Here is a 15,687-nt window from a genome sequence, read left to right as displayed (position 1 = left end):
CTTCTGTTATGAAGCCCCATCTCTTCAGGTTGTCTCTGGATCGTCCAACTCCTGATCGTAATCTGTCTAAAGATTTCCATACCAGCCAGCTCTCGTTGCGTCCAGGTGGTAGTTCTTCAGCTTCTGGCGTCTGCGGGTGAGGCGTCGACTTCTTCCATAAATCCAGCCTTGCCTTCTCTGGTCAAATGGTGAGCTTCTCGGACGTTCTCAGGAAGCTCTTTCGCGATCTCAGCCGTTGCTGTGGTGGATTATGTCCGTGCAGTGGATGGGCACCGCCCTGTTCCACTTTAGAGTCTCTCCTTGTTGGCAGCCACTGTTCTGCGTACCCAAGGTGGCGCTATTCCAGCCAGGCAGTAGAGCTTATCAGTTGGGGTAGGTCTTAAGCAACCTGTGATCAATTTGCAGGTTTCGTTGAGAGCAATGTCTACTTGTCTGGCATGAGATGACCTGTACCAGACTGGAGAAGCATATTTGGCAGCAGAAAAGCACACTGCCATTGCAGAACAGCGAATAGTTTGCGGATGTGATCCCCACTGTGTCCCCGCTAGTTTGCGAATTAGGTTGTTTCGAGCGGAGATTTTCATGTTGGTGTTCTTGTAGTGAGTTTTGAATGTCCGAGTTCTATCGACAGTAACTCCCAAGTATTTAGGTGCGTGATGATGCTGCAGTTGGATGCCTGACCGTGCAATATGTAGCTCACGATTAGCTTCCCTGTTCCTTAAATGAAAGGCACACACTTGTACATACGTATTGATCGCAAATAAATTTTTATCATTCGTAAATTTACATTAAGAGACTACGAAACGAGCAACTCTTAACATTCCGAGACAATTTTTACTGAGCGGCCCACTCTAAACGGCGGGTAATTTATTTTTAGTATTTCAGTCCTACTAGTTTCGGCTTTTGCCATCATCAAGTCTGTCTGACTGAAACAGTATTTACTTTTAAAATATGAGATACAAAAAATTTAGAAATAGCAAGAACACAGAAGAACAGCGGCGCATAACACACCATATACGCAGGTCCTCTGTAATTATGAACGCCCTATATTGAAATGCGCCAGCCAGAGACGTTAGGCGAGGACGTATTACGCACCGGTATACAAATACATAACAGGCACAAAGTTCAGGGAGCGACAGGTTGTGTACAGCTTCCACAGAAGCCAGAGTGCAGTTTAACAGTCGACGGACATGAAAGGCAAGTTGTGGTTCAGAAGGGAGTAAAACGGGGTTGTAGCCTATCTATATCCATACTGTGCAAACCACTGTGAAGTTCTTGGCAGAGGGTATGTCCCATTGTACCAGTTATTAGGGTTTGTCAGCGTCCCATTCACGTGTGGAACCCGAGAAGAATGAGTGTTTAAATGCCTCCGTGAGTGTCATAATGAATTTGATCGTCTCCTCACTATCCCTATGTGACTTACATGACATGCGTTGTAGTATATTCCAACAGTCGTCATTTAAAGCCGGTTCTTGAAACTTCGATAGTACTCTTTCTCGTGATAGTTAAACGTCTAGCTTCAAGAGATCCCCAGTTCAGTTCTTTGAACACTTCTGTGACTCTCTCCCGCAGGTTAGACAAACCTGTAACCTTTGGTGCTGCCGTCGTGTATATACGTCCAGTATCCCGCGTCAGTCCTACCTGCTACGGGTCCCACATATCTAGGGAATCTCCTTTGTAGACTGATTGCATCTTTGTAGCATTCTACCAATAAACCGAAGTTTGTTTACATGCTTCACCCAACACTGAGCGTACACCGTCGTTCCATTTCATGTCCCTGCGAAGTGTCAAACCCTACGTTATTTACTTTGTATGTTGAGCAGGCAGTAAAGGAAACAAAAGACAAATTTGGGAAAGGAATCGAAGTTCAGGGAGAAGAAATAAAAATTTTGAGGTTTTTCGGCAAGAGCAGTTGGTCGGAATGGATAATGTCTTGAATACAAATTGTGTGCCGAACAACAACAAAAATGAAACAGAGGAAATGGAACGCAGCCGAATATAATCAGATGAGTCTCAGGGAATTGCACCAGGAAACGAGATACTGAAACTAGTACTCGAATTTCATTACTTGGGCAGCAAAATAACGGATAGCCGAAGTAGAAGGATAGAAAAGTTAGATCGGTAATAAAAAGAGAAGCGTGTCTGGAAATCAGAAATTTGTTAACATCAAATATGAATTTCAGCTTGCGGAGTTCCTTTTATGTGGAATTTGTTTGGAGACTGCCCTTATACAGGAGTGGTATATTGACAATAAACGGTTCAGACAAGGAGGATGTAGAAGCTTTTGAAATGTGGGTGCAACAGAAGAACGCCTAAAACTATGTGTGTGGATCGGACAGTAATGAGGATGTACTGAATCGAGTTGTGAAGGAAAGAATTTTATTGCACAATTTCACTAAAATGAGGGATGGGTTAGCTAGACAAATCCTGGCGTGGCGTATCGAGGAATCGTCAATTTGGTAGTGGAAGTAAGTGTAGGCGGCAAACATTGTAGAGTCAGACGAAGACTGGATTAGTGACCAGTTTAAAAGGGATGCGTGTTGCAGTAGCTGTCAGGCAGACTAGGCCAAAGAAGGGCATCAGTTTAGTCTTCTGACTGAAGGTTACGACGACGACAAGAATGGAGATCACCACCACTACCAACAACAACAACAACAACAACAACAACATGTTTGTGGGCTTCTCTATTTGTGAACATATGACGATATGAAACGCCGTCGCCTGTATATGTTAACTGTAAAAAATAAATAGATTGCTTACCTCCACTGTTACCAAAGAGTGGCTGCCTCTTTCCAAACTCGGTCTCGTTCTGATTACTGAGAAACTAGCCAGTGCTTCTGCCTGTATCTGTCAGGTAGCTGCACCAGTACTTATAGCTCAGCAGTTGGCTCGAAGTTCGCCTGTGCTTGTCACTACAAGTAATGTACATACGTATGCCGTATTTATCACGCATCTTCAAAACCTTGATCTCATGTTAGTCAAAAAAAGGAGAAGAAAAGAATTTAAACACATGGCAACGTGGAGTTACTCTGTTTATCTCTACCAGTTGGCCAGTTTGCCATCCTTGACCTGTCACAGCGAGAACGCCGTCTCTCACGACGTCATTGTCGGCGGAAAGTAAAACATCAGTTCAGTTACTTTTCCCTTACTGCCACTACGAGCATCGCGAAACACTTTTTTATCTATTGGCACGACAAAACCTGTATGAGTAACGGAAAAGCTCGCTACAGTTGCCGTGTAAGACTTTATTTGGCCCACTGCCGGTTTCAGCCTTCATAGTAGGCCATTTTCCAGTGGTTCTGGAAAATTTCGCTGCAGAGAAGCAACGTCCAAATGATAAACCAGCTGATTTTAAAATTTGGACGTTGCTTCTCTACAGCCTAACTTTTCAGAACCACTGGAAAATGGCCTACTATGAAGGCCGAAACCGGTAGTGGACTAAACAAAGTTTTGCACGGCAACTGTAGCGAGTTTCCATTATTTGAACAGTTACGGAAGCAGCACATGGGGAAACTGTATGGTTACTGTGCAGAATATGCAAAGCTTCTTTCAGCTTCTTCCTGTTTCCACAGTAGTATGCTTATCACAAGCACTGCCTTCTGTTTGTGGCGTTTAGGAATTTGTTTACATTCATGCAATTCCGTCATAATGAATGCATTATTCGTTACTTCATGCAGATAGTCGTGTTAATCGTCCACGACTATATCAAGACGACCTTCGAAAGTTTCTCTCTAAAGGTTTACAACATTTGACAACTCCGAATGTGCACAAAGTGCACGAAGATCTCGTGTGCTTATGAAGAATTCATCTTGTGCTTATCTGCCACACGCTAGCGATATTCCCTTACTTGGACCCAAAGTCTTCCGTTTCAGGCATTTTTGTTTAGGGTCTCCTTTGCGTTTTGAAAAGTAATTAAACGAGACAAGTTAACCTTATTTTATTGGAAATCTGATGGCATCATAACGCGTCCCGGACGTAAATGTAAACATTAACTCGACGCAGCATGTTTCAAAGCATCCTGTAAGGCAGTCATTATGTACCTACCAGTGTTTGCTTCCATCGCATCGGCAGTCAACGATTTTTTTTGCGTAAACTTTTTCTTTCGCAGTTCTCTGTACTTGTTCGAATCGAATCACGACCGTAATTCCGATGCGTCTTTATAGGCATCATGCGAAGTAACCTTTGAAGATGCCAAGATTGTTGGGAAACAGGACTCAGTAAGTCTAGGGTAACAGTTAAATTCCCGTCAGCACTTTCGTCGGTAAAACGACACAAAAGTTTTTCACAGTTCATTTAATTTCACGCGTGACATCACAATCGTACGGAGCGCCCAAGCCAGCGGTAGCTACTTCGAATCTTGATGAAGACAGACAGTTTCGTCGTCAGTGTTAGAACAGTGAGAGAGAGAGAGAGAGAGAGAGAGAGAGAGAGAGAGAGAGAGACGTATACGTCTTTGATGCTGGGCCCATATGAAATACGAGCGCCTCAAGCAGTGGAGATGAGGGGAAGGCGCACTGTTTTTAATAGATTTTATTTTCCTTAATTACTTTTAGCTTTTTCCGTTTTTATGACATGTACATACTATTTTCGTTTTGCAGCTAACCTCGGTTGTGCGAATATGATTGCTGTCAACAGTAGGTTTATAAAGTTAGTCATTTTTAATTACACGTAACAGACTTCGAATAAAAATGTTTTCCACGATGTCAGTGTCAGGCACATCATTCGATTATGAATAAAGTAGAATTTTTTAACTTTTTCTGCTGTCAGTGTTAACCTCTCATGTCACAAATTTCTTAGTCGCAAAGTACTTAGAGATTTCACATCAGTAAAGTGTAGTCGATACGCTTCAGCTGTCCTGTATCAACGGTTTAAACTTGTGTGCGATGTAATTCGGGCCTTCAGTTAATTATCACGTCTTCACTGTGTTGCTTCAGCCATTTCTTACAGCATGTGCAGAGAATCTCATTTTTGAAGAAGTTAACATGTAACTGCCAGTAAGCTCGATAGTCACTGCCAATAATTTGTGGCAAATTGCTGTTCATCTTTTCTTGCAGCACATACTGATCCTGCACTAAGACACTATGCGTGATACCTGTTTTTGTACATCTCGGCAGCACAGTAAACTTCACACGCGGTTTCTTCCGGTCCTGGTGGCAGCTTTCTCATAGTAATTTTTCGGAATTGATCGCTTGAGAGTTTACTTATATTCGAAACCGTGTTTGTCAGAAAGTTTTTTCTGTACTTTGCGACAATGTATATAATTCCACGTGTTGTCATTATACACTTCCACAGTTCCCGTAACACGTTGTTTCTACTTCTCTCCGGGGTCCCGGGTTCGATTCCCGGCGGGGTCAGGGGTTTTCACTTGCCTCGAGATGACTGGGTGTTTGTGTTGTCCTCATCATTTCATCATCATTCATGAAAGTGTCAAGATTGGACTGAGCAAAGGTTGGGAATTTGTACTAGCGCTGATAACCGCGCAGTTGAGCGCATCACAAACCAATCATCATCATCATCATCATCATCATCATCATCATCATCTACTTCTCTCTGACCCCCCGCCCTTCCTTTCAACCCACTTCAAATCTCTCTTACTACTTTTGTGAACAATGTTCCTCATTGTGTAGAATTCCCGACAATATATGCATTTGAATGCGATATTTATAGGTTGCAGGGGCATACTTCTGTACACGTTCTCATATTCTGTACAATTTACAAGCAGCGTGATCTGTAAAAGCCTATCGCGATTTAACTTTATATAAGGGCAGCTCTGTTCGCCATTGTCGAGATTAGGAAGACGGTATCTGCTAGTACAAGGGAAAGACAAGCGGTCTTACACCCGGCTAACGGTGTTCCGTACGGAGAGTATCTCTTGTGTGGCACACCCCAGAGTTGCCTTTATGCGAATTCCTGGCCGTCTGGGGAAAGATGAGGACGCAGTTGGTCAGATCTCTGGCTGGGTGCACCGAAGGTGACAGCGTGTTGGTAGCACCTGGGGCACGTCTCTGTCAGGATCCCTCGACCATACCTGTATCGCCGTATATCGGTGTACAACCCGTAAGACGCCAGGCGATGCACAGCCAGAGAAAAGCAGGAAAATGCCCCTTCTTTGGTTGTGTACCTCAGTCCTCTAGACACGGGTCAGACAACGGAACCCACTCCATTATCTCGGATGTACTGAACTGAACACACGTAGAGGAATTCTCCGCTAACCGCGCTTGAGGCCGTAGGGTGACATCATACAAGTAAGACCTCGAGCCCGGAGGGGGCTAAATGAGCAGAGGGACGATTCGCGAATTTGGTGAACTACAAGAAGCGGCACACCTTCTTGTCTGCAGGAAGGTGAAAGAATCCCATGTGGGCGAGCTGTAAAAAGCTGATGAACAAGCTATGGAAGGTGCAGAATTTTGTATATTTGATCTTGCTAACAACTGCAATTAATTACTTTGTAATGTGGTGCCCTGGACTTTTTATTGCTATTATTTTTATTATATCGTCTTCGTCGTCGTCCTCATTGTTGATAGTAATAACGTTAACTTTTTAAAATAAAAAGTGAAAATCTCATTCTAGAAACAAGTTATAGCTAAATCCAAAAAGGAAACTCCAGTTGAAATATCATCAGTGTTATGAAAAGGATACATTGCTACTCACCGTAGAGATGACTCATTGAGTCTCAGACAGGCGCAACGAAGAGACTGTTACACATTTAACTTTCGGCCAAAGCCTTCTTCAGTAAAGAAAACATGCACACACATTGATATGTCACGCACACATGACCGCCGTCCCCGGCAACTCGGACCGGAATGGTGGTAAGTTTCTGCTGATACAAACAGCGCGAATGGTGGAGTTTTAATTCCTCTAGGGCATTATTATTTGAGACAAGATGTGTACACATTTCTATTTCCACGTGGCTTTTACCTTATCTGCCAGATACTTTTATTTGGTCGTCTCGTTTGCAAGCGGTTTACAAGTAGCGGGTGTGGATACAGTGATGGCTGTGGGGAAGGTGACTTGCTCATTTACCACTGTTACTTCAGATCGTTTGCAACGGATTGCTTTATCGATTATTGTGCTGTGTTTTATCGATTATTGTGCTGCGATTCAAGCAGTTTTCTGAATTTTTCTGCAACAATGGGAGGATCACGTAAGTAGTATGGAGGAAAATCTTTCATTAATTGACGGTGCTGTACTAACCTTTGGGGGGGGGGGGGGTATTCATGTCTCTTCAAGTATTCTGTTGGTGTGAGGGATTAATATCCAAATGAAATTTGTGATATGATCTTCTTTCGATCCCCACACTTCCTGCATCTATCAATAGCCCTTGCTCTGTAATGTTATACTTCCGGCAGTTCATCTCGTATCGCTGTCAAAAATCCCTTGGTTTCTGCGTGCAAACCTGCAAGCGTCAGCCAGGCATACGCACTTCAAAATAGACATTATCGTCGTTGAGGGTGTTCTCATCCTTCCCGTGCATTTCTTTTCTAAGCCAGCCTATTACCTTGATACACTATGTGATCAAAAGTATCCGGACACCTGGCAGAAAATGACTTACAAGTTTGTGGCGCCCTCCATAGGTTATGCTGGAATTCAGTGTGGTGTTGGCCCACCCGTAGCCTAGATGGCAGCTTCCACTCTCGCAGGCATACGTTCAGTCATGTGCTAGAAGGTTTTTTGGGGAATGGCAGCCCATCCTTCACGGAGTGCTGCTCTGAGGAGAGGTATCGATGTCGGTCGGTGAGGCCTGGCACGAAATCGGCGTTCCAAAACATCCCATAGGTGTTTTATAGGATTCAGATCACGACTCTGTGCAGGCCAGTCCATTAGAGGGATGTTATTTTCGTGTAACCACTCCGCCACAGGCCGTGCATTATGAACAGGTGCTCGACCCTGTTGAAAGATGTAACCGCTATCCCCGAATCGCTCTTCAACAGTGGGAAGCAAGAAGGTGCTTAAAACATCATTTTAAGCCTGTGATGTGATAGTGCCACGCAAAACAACAAGAGTTGCAAGCTCCGTCCATGAAAAACACGACCACACTACGAAGTGCATTCAAGTTCTAAGGCCTCCGATTTTTTTTCTGATTAACTACTCACCCGAAATCGATGAAACTGGCGTTACTTCTCGACGTAATCGCCCTGCAGACGTACACATTTTTCACAACGCTGACGCCATGATTCCATGGCAGCGGCGAAGGCTTCTTTAGGAGTCTGTTTTGACCACTGGAAAATCGCTGAGGCAATAGCAGCACGGCTGGTGAATGTGCGGCCACGGAGAGAGTCTTTCATCGTTGGAAAAGGTCAAAAGTCACTAGGAGCCAGGTCAGGTGAGTAGGGAGCATGAGGAATCACTTCAAAGTTATCACGAAGAAACTGTTGCGTAACGTTAGCTCGATGTGCGGGTGCGTTGTCTTGGTGAAACAGCACACGCGCAGCCCTTCCCGGACGTTCTTGTTGCAGTGCAGGAAGGAATTTGTTCTTCAAAACATTTTCGTTGGATGCACCTGTTACCGTAGTGCCCTTTGGAACGCAATGGGTAAGGATTTCGCCCTCGCTGTCCCAGAACATGGACACCATCATTTTTTCAGCACTGGCGGTTACCCGAAATTTTTTTGGTGGCGGTGAATCTGTGTGCTTCCATTGAGCTGACTGGCGCTTTGTTTCTGGATTGAAAAATGGCATCCACGTCTCATCCATTGTCACAACCGATGAAAAGAAAGTCCCTTTCATGCTGTCGTTGCGTGTCAACATTGCTTGGCAACGTGCCACACGGGCAGCCATGTGGTCGTCCGTCAGCATTCGTGGCACCCACCTGGATGACACTTTTCGCATTTTCAGGTCGTCATGCAGAGAACCCACAGAAATGCCAACTCTGGAGGCGATCTGTTCAACAGTTATTCGGCGATCCCCCAAAACAATTCTCTCCACTTTCTCGATCATGTCGTCAGACCGGCTCGTGCGAGCCCGAGGTTGTTTCGGTTTGTTTTCACACGATGTTGTGCCTTCATTAAACTGTCGCACCCACGAACGCACTTTCGACACATCCATAACTCCATCACCACATGTTTCCTTCAACTGTCGATGAATTTCAATTGGTTTCACACCACGCAAATTCAGAAAACGAATGATTGCGCGCTGTTCAAGTAAGGAAAACGTCGCCATTTTATGTATTTAAAGCAGTTCTCCATTCTCACCGCTGGCGGTAAAATTCCATCTGCCGTACGGTGCTGCCATCTCTGGGACGTATTGACAATGAACGCGGACTCATTTTAAAACAATGCGCATGTTTCTATCTCTTTCCAGTCCGGAGAAAAAAAATCGGAGGCCTTAGAACTTGAATGCACCTCGTATAAGACCACCGCCCCCGAATTTTATTGTTGCCACTACAGACGTTGGCAGGTAAGGTTACCGGGCATCACACTGCCACATTGTGTACCGTGATTCGTCACTCTACACGACGTTTTTCCACCGTTCAATCGTCCAATGTTTACGCTCCTTACATCAAGCGAGGCGTCGTTTGGTATTTACCGGCGTGATGTGTGGCTTATGAGCAGCCGCTCGACCATGGAATCCAAGTTTTCTCACCTCCCGCCTAACTTTCACAGTACTTACCTTGGATCCTGATTTAGTTTGAAATTCCTGTGTGATGATCTCAATAGATGTACGCCTATTACACATTACGACCCTCTTCAACTCTCGGCGGTCTCTGCCAGTTGACAGACGAGGTCGGCCTGTGCGCTTTTGTGCTGTACGTGTCCCTTCACGTTTCCACTTCACGATCACATTGGAAACAGTGGACCTAGAGATGTTTAGGAGTGTGGAAATCTCGCGTACAGACGTATGACACATTTGACACGCAATCACCTGACCACGTTCGAAGTCCGTGAGTTCCGCGGAGCGCCTTATTCTGGTCTCTCAGGATGTCTAATGACTACTGATGTCGCTGATATGGAGTACCTGGGAGTAGGTGGCAGCACAATGCAGCTGATATGAAAAACATATGCTTTTGGGGTTGTCTGGATACTTTTGATCACGCAGTGTGTGTCATTTCTGTCTAAGACTTTAGGAATGTTCCGGGTGTTTCTGTAAGACTAAGACGTGTGTCATTGTGTCTGTGGCTAATTTGCTTTATGGTTGATGAGCTGCTGTTACGAAAATACATTTTTCCATTTATTATTACTATTATTATTATTATTATTATTATTATTATTATTTAGTTCCAACAATCAGAGCTTACGTTCTGTTGCTAACAGTCACAGGCCGTTAGAACATAATCTTGCTGCACTCCTCAATGCGAACGTATATTCTCTGCTCCACGGAACAGACTTGTCACCGACTCACCTCTGACATGGTTGTTGCCATTAGCGATTATCGTCTTGCAGACACACCATGAATGCGTGAAAGAGTGTTCCAGACTATGACGAAGTCGTGGCCGTCTTTTGTTGAGTCAGCGCGTTACGCTGTGATTCTCGCGCTTGAAAATAAATGCAGCCGTAGTTACGGCTACGTGAATCTAAATAATAGCCTACATGTGCGTCAGCGAAATCAGTAAACGAAAAAAAATGGAACAGCTTTTATGATCAGTCACAACATGTAGTGTCAGGAGACGTGTTTCAGTCCACATACCTTTAACGGATTTCATTTCACGATTGCCGTCGTCTGTTTCTATCAGTATATCGTAAATTTTCTGTTGAATGTTTTCATGCTTTTACAGCATCACGGTTCACAAAGAATCTACACGTGTTAGTATGGCTGCTAATCTGTATTCTGTTCGAGTTTTGTGTTTCGACGTCTGAACAAGAGAGGAGGAGCATAAAACGCGGTGTGCTGTTGCGGCGGCGCTGTACGTGTCCTTTTTGTACGCTGTGGCTATTGACATTCTGCTGTTGTAGAAAGGGACAATAGGCTCCATCATCGACAGCGCAACAGGACAATTCCGACTGCATTGTTCGACGTGGTATTCGCAAAACACGTACCTCCAAGTCCGTGCCAATAGCGCGAGGCAGGGCCATTACAGTGTGTGTTACCCGAAGTCGTTGAATGATGCTGGCGATTATGTCATGCCATTAATCTATCTGCGGCTAACTATATAACGCAAGATGTTCAGAACTTTCGTATTACTTTTTTAATAAGCTGTTCTTAGCGGAATGTTACATCCGATCGCACTGATTTGGAGAAATAGTGTATTTTGTACTTAGTTGTGCATGTATACTTTCCATTGGGTCGAAATTGCAATTCATAACACCACGCAGATGACGGACATGTTTAAGCGTAACACAGGCTGTCCAGAATTGTATACAAATTTATAAACCGGTGGTTATAATTAAACCTTCCCTATTTAACACGTTATAACAACGAAACTAATTACCGTACAGTATCAAACTCGGTAGCATTAATACCAAGGACATGCGGAAGAGAAATAATACAGAATCAATTCAAGTGGAACACTTTTAATGTGCTGCTGCGGTACATCGTACCATTACATACCGGAGCCGTTACTGCTACAACAGGGGCTCAGTATAGCGCCCATCAGTGTCCAGAAGAGTCTGAAAGCGCAGGATTGCATTCTGCACAGCATAACGAAGCACGTCCTACGTGTGCTGGCTACCGCTCGTGATATGCTGCTCTTCAGATCAGCGCATGTGTGAATGTTCCCCTGGTAAACCCTGTCCTGCACGTAGCCCCACAACCAGAAATCATAGGGAGTGAGACACAGGTGGTCGTGCCGGCCAAGAATTTGAAAACAATCGGCTGACAATTCGATCGTTTCCAAATGTGTTTCGGAGAAGCAGGTGAACTTCACGACCGACGTGCGCAGGGAGCTCATCTTGCATTAACACCTAGTTCAATGCGTCTCTCTACATCTACATCTACATTTATACTCCGCAAGCCACCCAACGGTGTGTGGCGGAGGGCTTTTTACGTGCCACTGTCATTACCTCCCTTTCCTGTTCCAGTCGCGTATGGTTCGCGGGAAGAACGACTGCCGGAAAGCCTCCGTGTGCGCTCGAATCTCTCTAATTTTACATTCGTGATCTCCTCGGGAGGTTTAAGTAGGGGGAAGTAATATATTCGATACCTCATCCAGAAACGCACCCTCTCGAAACCTGGCGAGCAAGCTACACCGCGATGCAGAGCGCCTCTCTTGCAGAGTCTGCCACTTGAGTTTGCTAAACATCTCCGTAACGCTATCTCAGTTACCAAATAACCCTGTGACGAAACGCGCTGCTCTTCTTTGGATCTTCTCTATCTCCTCCGTCAGACCGATCTGGTACGGATCCCACACTGATGAGCAATACTCAAGTATAGGTCGAATGAGTGTTTTGTAAGCCACCCCCTTTGTTGATGGACTACATTTTCTAAGGACTCTCCCAATGAATCTCAACCTGGTACCCGCCTCACCAACAATTAATTTTATGTGATCAATCCACTTCATATCGTTCCGTACGCATACTCCCAGATGTTTTACAGAAGTAACTGCTACCAGTGTTTGTTCCGCTGTCATATAACCATACAATAAAGGATCCTTCTTTCTATGTATTCGCAATACATTACATTTGTCTATGTCAAGGATCAGTTGCCACTCCCTGCACCAAGTGCCTATCCGCTGCAGATCTTCCTGCATTTCGCTGCAATTTTCTAATGCTGCAACTTCTCTGTATACTACAGCATCATCCGCGAAAAGCCGCATGGGACTTCCGACACTATCTACTAGGTCATTTATATATATTGTGAAAAGCAATGGTCCCATAACACTCCCCTGTGGCACGCCAGAGGTTACTTTAACGTCTGTAGACGTCTCTCCATTGATAACAACATGCTGTGTTCTGTTTGCTAAAAACTCTTCAATCCAGCCACACAGCTGGTCTGATATGCCATAGGCTCTTACTTTGTTTATCAGGCGACAGTGCGGAACTGTATCGAACGCCTTCCGGAAGTCAAGGAAAATGGCATCTACCTGGGAGCCTGTATCTAATATTTTCTGGGTCTCATGAACAAATAAAGCGAGTTGGGTCTCACACGATCGCTGTTTCCGGAATCCATGTTGACTCCTACAGAGTAGATTCTGGGTTTCCAAAAACCGCATGATACTGGAGCAAAAAACATGTTCTAAAATTCTACAACAAATCGACGCCAGAGAGAGTTCTGCGCATCTGCTCGACGACACTTCTTGACGACTGGGACTACCTGTGCTGTCTCGTGTAGGGCGGGTATGACGTGCTTGGGAAGCGTATCGCAGTAACGCTGGCCGGTCACACTGCACGCCTCTGGCCGTGGCGCGCCAGCCTGTCCAAAGCAGAAGGTGCCGGGGATGGACGTAGCCGAGAAGCCGCGCCACACGGCGACTCCTCCACCGTGCATAGGAACTTCATGCTCAGTGGCTGGGGGCTGGAGATAGACGCACTCGTCAATTCTGTGTGTTTTCACCTCGCCCGTCAGAGAAAAATGAGCTTCACCTGTCCATAGGATGCTCCAGGACCAACTTCAATCCATGCGAGAAACTGGAGAGCGAAGTCAACACGTCGTTATGCCTCCTATGATGCAAGCTGCTATAGGATATGGATCTTGTAAGGATAAGATACGGGAATGGTTCGGAGCACCATCCGTACAGTGGATTACGGGATGTCCAGCTGTCGTGACACGGCACGCGCGCTGCCTGACGACCGGGAATTGCGCGCAACGTTGTCTGGCATGACAATAGCGATTTCATCGACGACCTGTGGTGCAACCCGTCATTGGCCCCTTCAGGCAGCGACGCCCAGTTCTCCAGCTGATTCGAACTCCTGAATCGTGCTCCGCACAGCAGGTGGAAAAAGAAGATCCTTCCGTAATCCTTCCAGCCGGCCATATTCTCGGAAGTGCAGCTGCAGCAGTAGTGTTGTTTTGATAATAGAGCTTCACCAATAACGCCCTGTTCCTTCTGTCCAAGCTCACGTTGCTACGTCAACAAGTGCACTGCGACTGCTCAGGTGTGTGAGAGTGTCAGTCACGATGACCGGTCACCGCACCTGGTGGCCATAGCTAGAACTGGACGGTGGCGCTGTGAGACACGGAAATCGTGCACCCCATACTCTGGACGTTAATGCTACGAAATTTGCTACTCGTACGGCAATTAGTTTCCGTGTTATAAAGTGTTTAATAGGGAAAGTTCAATTATAACCACCCGGTATTTTCCGTCGTAACATTGTCTCAACTTAAGCATTTCCGCGGCCCGTGTGCCCGCCTCGAAGATTGTTTTACGCTTAAGTAGAATATTCTCACTTCAGCGTCTGTTCTTGGGCGTTTAAAATCCTAACACACTAAAAGTATGGTAACACGTTTTATATTTTGTTACACTTGGCTCCAACTTCTATCCGTTCGATATCAGCAACAGTTATGCCTTGTAAATCCCCATTCAGGACTTGATAAGAGCTGGAAAGGGACAGTAGCAGCCAAGAAGTTCTCCATAGAGCTGCACAGTAATTCTTGTGGATACGGCCTCTACTCTGTATCCTATCTGCACTCCCGGACTGTACGTAGAAAGATTGCTAGTTAGCACTTTTTGTGAGCGTTTATTTTATATGTTGGTCATTTGGGGAGATGTGTGTTGGGGAAGGTAATAATATTTTGTCGGAACGTAGTTCATATCTCTTTCCTACACTTCATTTGTAGATTTTACCATAGTTCCACCAAATAAGACGCCTTGAAAGTTGGGCTGGTTCTGTTGAAAAGGCCGTGGCGGTTGCGGTACGCACATGTTTCGTATAGTCACAGCTTCGTATCTAATGATCACACCGTTGTCTGGACATTAAATCGCAATCTTCATCCCTTCTAGTGAGTGTCGGGGCGGTGTCAGGGCCGGTAATTCTCTACTCTGACCGCTGCTAGTGTCGCATCGGCTGTGCGGATTGACGTAGAATACTCGTATTGCCGAGACTCCAGTATTTGTTCTCGGACGGCAGGCGCAGATGTGAAGGGTTTCCGAGTGCTTGGTGCGCGAAACGGCGGACTCCACTTTTGGTGGGCAGACGTTCTCCGTCGGAACGTTGACGAGAGTGCCAGGCCTGTCATTCCCATACACTCCAACATCGGCTCACTGTCGTATCTAAATGCCCCACAAAAGTGGATATTGCACGATTCGACCAGCCGGCGGAATGGAGACCCACAGAAAAGTGCTTTTGAAGCTGTGTCAGGTGCTGGTAGCGCTGTCTCACACGGGTGTGTGTCCGTCACAGGGTTTAAGCCTCGGTGACAGCACTAAACAAGAACAACACTAACGCACTCTGCGGCGTCTTCCACCCCTGCACCTCTAATCAGTTAAACACCCGCCCATGGGCTGTATGCTGAAGAAGCACGTGTGTCCATATCTTCTGGGTAATTCAGTGTTTTTCGTCTTGCAGTGTAATTTAATTGGGCTTCCTAAACTGTGCTGATTTTTATCCCAATCTTTGAGTAACTGAAGTTAGAATTACTTTTCGAATTGCAGTCTGGTGTATTTAGAAGACATGCAAACTGCAGGCACATTTAAAAGCTGATGTCCATTCAATACGGAAGATTGTAACCGAAGAGCACCACGCTGTGAGGCAGCGAAGGTGCTAAAAACATCCGCGCCGCGGCCAGGGGACAGGAAGGCGGAGGTCCAGAGTGTTGTTGATCCATTGGTAGGATGAAAACGTTCAGTGTCCTGTGCACCTCATTCCAGAAGACACCG

General features: G+C 45.5%; 1 protein-coding gene across 2 annotated transcripts in view; it reads left to right on the top strand.

The window, feature by feature from the left end:
* Window positions 1–15,687, top strand: part of LOC124546611 (phosphofurin acidic cluster sorting protein 2-like) — a 676,573-nt gene that overhangs the window by 296,543 nt on the left and 364,343 nt on the right. The window lies entirely within an intron of this gene.

This window comes from Schistocerca americana, chromosome 1 (assembly GCF_021461395.2).
Source record: "Schistocerca americana isolate TAMUIC-IGC-003095 chromosome 1, iqSchAmer2.1, whole genome shotgun sequence".
NCBI lineage: Eukaryota > Metazoa > Arthropoda > Insecta > Orthoptera > Acrididae > Schistocerca > Schistocerca americana.
This window is presented reverse-complemented; position numbering and strand designations above follow the sequence as displayed.